The sequence below is a fragment of the Eretmochelys imbricata genome, chromosome 1 (genome assembly GCF_965152235.1).
Source record: "Eretmochelys imbricata isolate rEreImb1 chromosome 1, rEreImb1.hap1, whole genome shotgun sequence".
Classification (NCBI taxonomy): Eukaryota; Metazoa; Chordata; order Testudines; family Cheloniidae; genus Eretmochelys; species Eretmochelys imbricata.
This window is the reverse complement of record NC_135572.1, coordinates 94,613,210-94,618,407: the sequence shown is the minus strand read 5'-3', so window position 1 is coordinate 94,618,407 and position 5,198 is coordinate 94,613,210. Positions and strand designations below refer to the sequence as shown.

The following is a 5,198-nucleotide window of genomic DNA, read 5'->3' as shown; positions in this document are numbered from 1 at the left end:
TATAACAGTATTTTAGATGGCCTAGGTATGCTGCACTTTTGTTATTCTTTTACGTATGTAAGGTACTGTATTAATGGTTTACTTAGTATTTATGTGACCGAAACACAAACACAGAACTGGGATACTACACACAAATGCAAAGTCATAGAAAGGTGTATAATACATGACATTTGTTGTATGATTATACAAAAAATTCCAGAGTATGACTGAAAGGCTAAATCTGTCCTTCAGATTTAAACTTGGCATTCTGGAACCTTTGACAGATTTTTGCATGGAATTTTAAGTTAGAATTACATATTCATTCTATTGCCAATTTAGAACAGAGGTTTTTAAGGACTTAAAAATAATTTTAGAAGTGAACTAAAAACCTGTCGTAAGACAAAATGCAGACTTCTTTATGCAATTTTAGTGTCAGCTACAGACTCAGGCTAGGCTAAGTAAAGTTTGCATGAAAGATCTTTGAAAACTAAAAGCTTTTTGACCCATTTCCCTTTAGCATGGCTACTGAGGATTAACTGTAAGCAAATACTCAATACAACAGGAAGAACCCACAAAAGAAAAATGAGACTCTGTTATTGAACATTAATTTAGTAAACATACAAAAAGAATTTACAAATACAGAAATGTCTGTGGCATATGATGTCCAGCCATACATTAGTTTACATGGAACAGTTCAGAAAATAAGTTATTAGGTATTTGGATTTTCTGGAAAAATGCAGTATCACTTCCTAAAATAATCAAACTACTGAAGATGTTGCAGCCTCTGTCCCCACCAACCTCAACAGGCCGGGACAAGTGCAATACTACAGACACACACAGCATTGCAACTGATCCCAACCTGTGTAGAAAGGGGTACAACTTTCCTTACTTATTCACTGACTTGTCACTGCCACAGTCAGTTTTGCATGGATTTGCACAGCAGAGTATCATACAGCTGGATGCAAACCTGCAAAACTAACCAGAGAACAGTGTGCAACAAAACAAAAAAGTTAGTCTGATAGGAAGGCATGCTGAAGTTGTAGTTCTACAGCTAGCAGTACTTTAAGTGCTCATAATGCAGTAGATTACTGAACACTACCTGCACTATAAGCACTTTAGTACTACAGAAGCTGTCATTTACTAAACTGAAGGAACTGCTATGAAAGCAAGACCACCAAAATACATAAGCAGTAAATAAAATTCACTTTCTTGATGTAGACAATAACAGGCCACCATCAGTTTTGCATAGATTTGCACAACTACATTCTTCTTGTAGTGCAACTATGCAAAACTAACAGAGGACTGCAGAGCAGACAGCTACTGGAACATCTACATTCTTAATCAGCCTGATTGACTGGATGAAGATATAACTTCTTATGCCAGAAGGAGCACTTAGGGCAGTAGATGCTAATCTACTTCACTATCTGCACTAGATGCACCTTAGAACAAAAAGCACTTAATACCACATGGTACCTTGCAAATTACTGCAGTTCTGCAAGATCTCCCGTGGCACTTGTCAATATAATGCTACAAGTGCCTTCACTGCAGTAGGTTCTTATATCACTACCTGCACTGTAAGCACTTTGACATTACCCTGACATGACCAGATGTTCAGTAGCTCCCCAAGAGAAGTTGTCTAATTTGCACCTGCTGAAAGAGGAGAACAAAATGAATGCTTTGATCAGATTCTGAATAATTGTCATATGCAATAAAACAGTGCCAACTAGCCTAAAAGCAATTGAATTAGTCCTCAGCATAGTACAAAAAGAGAAATCAATCCAAACTACAGACCAACAAGTGGGTTAAAAAACAAACGGTGGGGTGGAGGGATGATGGCAGGGTATAAGCAATATCAATACATTTTTGCTCTTCCCCAAACTCAACCACCAGTTTTTAATCAATTCCATCAAATGTATACAAAGAACTTAAAAAACATTATGAAGTTACGTCTGATTTTTAAATGTTTAAATTTACAGGAGAAAATTAAATGTTTGCCTGCAATCATAAACAGAACAAATTTAGTAATTCAGTGGATGTCTCTGCTATAACTGTACTCCGAAACAGTAAATACAGCAAATATGCAAAGCACAAGAAGTTACAATGTACTATTTGACATTCAATTCAAAGGAATTGATTTCCTAGTGGTTTTAAATCTTGACTTTGAGATTAGCCAACAGACAGTAATCAGCATTACAGCTGAGAATTATCTATTATATGGCCAGAGCTACTAATACAAATAAAAACTAAATATCCATTATAATCTGTTAACAGTACAGTACTACAGACTGCTAAAACACAGCCATGTCTCAACTGGTAATCGTTCCTGAAGTAGTAAGGTCAGATTTTAAAAGGCTATTCCAGTTCAATAAAAGTGGTACTCAACTATTTAAAGTCAGAAACTATGCTACATCATAATTAAGTCACAATACAGTTTTCATATCAGTATGAATACTCATCACCTATCAAATTAATGTCTGTAAGCTACTTTGTTCTTGAAGTTGGACATGGTAACTAAAATTTAATAGTTCTATTACTTGTTCAGCTGAAGAACACTGAAGTAGCATCAGTTAAAAATTGAAGTGGGATTATTGGAGTAGCCTCAGGTTGGCTGATTTACTTTGTCATTAGACAAGTGACAAGCAGCAGAGTAACAGGTGAAAAACATCACAATAAATAGTTCTTATGTAATCTGGAGGCAGTACAGTAAATAAAACACCCAAAGCTTTGAAATTAAGCTAATTTTCTTCCTTTTATCAGACAATGGACTCCAAACACTACCATTTGAATTGTAATGTCTTGTAAACCCATCTTCTGGCTCACGGTGTAATTTATTATACTCTTAAACAAAGTGAGACTAGTCACAAACATTTCAAAGATATTACAAACTACAGGTAGCATGCAATTTCACAACTTACCCCTTTTAACTAAAAATGTTGCAGCAGAACTTGCATGGATCAATCAACAGCCAAAGCCTTTCAGTGTTGCATGCACTGATACTGCAAAGATATGAACATCAAAATGCGTTTGCTTTTCGTGGAAATTGTAAACAAAGCCACAAAACTTAAGCGATTGTTTTCCTACCCATCTCTACCAAGATAAAGAGATAATAAGCATTCTCTTTTTAAAATTCATCTGCGGTTTTATCCTGTGTCCATCGAGCCCAGTATATGACCGCCCCGCCTGTTCCCAATGTGTTTAAACGCAAAAGGGGGCTCTGTCCGGCTCCCACCGCCGGAGACATCGGGTAAGGCTGCATCAGGCTGACCATCACCGTTCTGGCCTTTCCACGCGGGGCAATGGCGGCGGGGAAGCACGCGCAGCCCCGGGGTGTCTCTGCAGATCCCTGGGGCCGGGGCAGGTGCGCCCGGCTGGCGCGGAGCCCCGGCGCCATGTGCTGCAGTCCCCCGGGCCGGGCCCGCACCCCGCAGCACGTGCTCGGCGAACACAGGGCGGGCCGTACCCCGCGTGGGCGCCAGGGGGCGCTGTCGGCGGCCGCAGGGAGGTCACTGCTCGGCTACGGCAGGACGCCCCCGCCTGCTCCAGGCCCGGCCTACCCACACGGCCCGGGTGCCCGCTCTCTGGGGCCGCGCGGGGGGGGAGTGGGAAGGACGGAGAGGGCGGGGGACAGAGAACGATGGAGCCCGCGGCTCGTGGGGCCGCCGCTGCCCGACACGCGGCTCGTGGCCTAGCAGGGAACAATCGGCCCCAGCACGCAGCCGCCGCCGCCATGTCCCCCGCCCGCCTCCCCTCCCTTCCCGGCAACATGGCGCCGCCGAGGCCCCGCAGCTGCCGCCGATTTCGTAATTAACCGAGCGAGCGGCTGGAACGGCTGCAGCGCGGGGCTCCCGGAGCCCGCGTCCCACCCGGGCAGGAGGGGGCCGGTCGCCCCCGCCCCCCTCCCCCCCGCGGCCGCCTGGGGAGCAGAGCCCGCCGCCCCCGCCCCTCCTGCGAACAAAAGCCCATGCGGAGGGGCCCGGCCCGGAGGCGCTCGGAGCCCGCCGCGCTGCCTGCTTCCCGGGACCGCCCAGCGCGCCCAACCCGCGGCCTCCCCAGCTCGGCCCGCTGTCCCGGCGCGGCGTGGGCGGCGAGCAGGGCCGCGGCGGCCCCTGCCCCACGTGCTGCTTTGTTCCCCGGCCGCCCGCTCTCCCCCGCGCCCGCCGGGCCGCAGCACAAACTTTCCCGGCCAGGCCTCCGCGGCTGGATCCCGGCCCGCTCGGGGCTGCGCGGGCGGCGGCGGCGGGGAGCTGGGGGAGGCGCGGCAGCCGAGCGCGGCGCACTCGCTTTTCAAATCTCCCTCATCCCGGCCCCTCCCGCCCCGTGCGAGAGCTCGGGCGGCGCCGCGGCTGCCATGCGCCCTGCTGCCCCCCCCGGCGCCGCGCACAACAGGTTCCCCGTCAGCGCCAGGCGCGCCACTCACCCGTCAACGGCCGCCACCATCTTCCCCCTCCCCCGGGCTCGGCGCCCCGCTCCGCTCGCGGGGCGTCCCGCCGCCCCCGCCCCCCACACCCAGCGCGGGACGCAGCCGAGGGGCGGGAGGCGGGGGGGGCGAAGCGGCGCGAAGGCAGGTCCACCGCTGGCGGCCGGGCTCGCGGACCATGTGGGTGAATGAAGGGCGGCGGCTCCCGCCTCAACGTAAATATCCACAAGCCCCGCTCCGCCCTCATTAGCATAAAAAACAAAGTGCTTCCGAGCGCCGCCCAATCACCGGCCTCGCCCCCTCCCCCCCGCCACGATCCGGCTGCACCGCTCTCCCCCCGCCCACAAAAACTTTCTCTTCCCCCCCCTCCCCCCTGCGCTTCCCGCTGGGGCGCGGGATCCCTCCTGCCCCCCGCCCGAGCTGCGCCCCGCGCATCCCGCCTGAGCAGGCGGTGGGTGCCTGGGGGGGGCTGCACGGTGCCCCCCTCCCGCGGCTGCTTGCGGCGGTGCGCGCCCCGCAGGGGCCCTGGGCGGGTTTTTGTTCGCCGAGGGCTCGCGCGATGCTGTTAAGTGCTAGGGGACTGCTCGAGGGGTGCCGTCCCGCCCTGCCCCCCAGCTCCGCACATGGTCCACGCACAAGGGCTCAGCACAACTGCTGCCGCTTGCTAGTGCGCTGGCTGAGGCTGCTCCCTGGTATGGCTTTCCTCCCATTGTGGAAGGGGGGATCCCGTGTGCTCCGGTCAGGCAGTTAAGTAGTGTGGGAGTTTTAAAATACAACGCTGTCGAAATACAAAACACGAGGA

At 51.0% G+C, this 5,198-nt stretch overlaps 1 long non-coding RNA gene across 1 annotated transcript; it reads right to left on the bottom strand.

The window, feature by feature from the left end:
• Window positions 1-556: 556 nt before the first annotated feature.
• On the bottom strand, window positions 557-4,545 carry LOC144258897 (uncharacterized). The gene is made up of 3 exons (XR_013344812.1): window positions 4,397-4,545; window positions 2,895-2,975; window positions 557-1,629 (listed from the first exon to the last, which is right to left on the bottom strand). It is a non-coding gene; the product is annotated as an uncharacterized LOC144258897 (long non-coding RNA).
• Window positions 4,546-5,198: the final 653 nt, after the last annotated feature.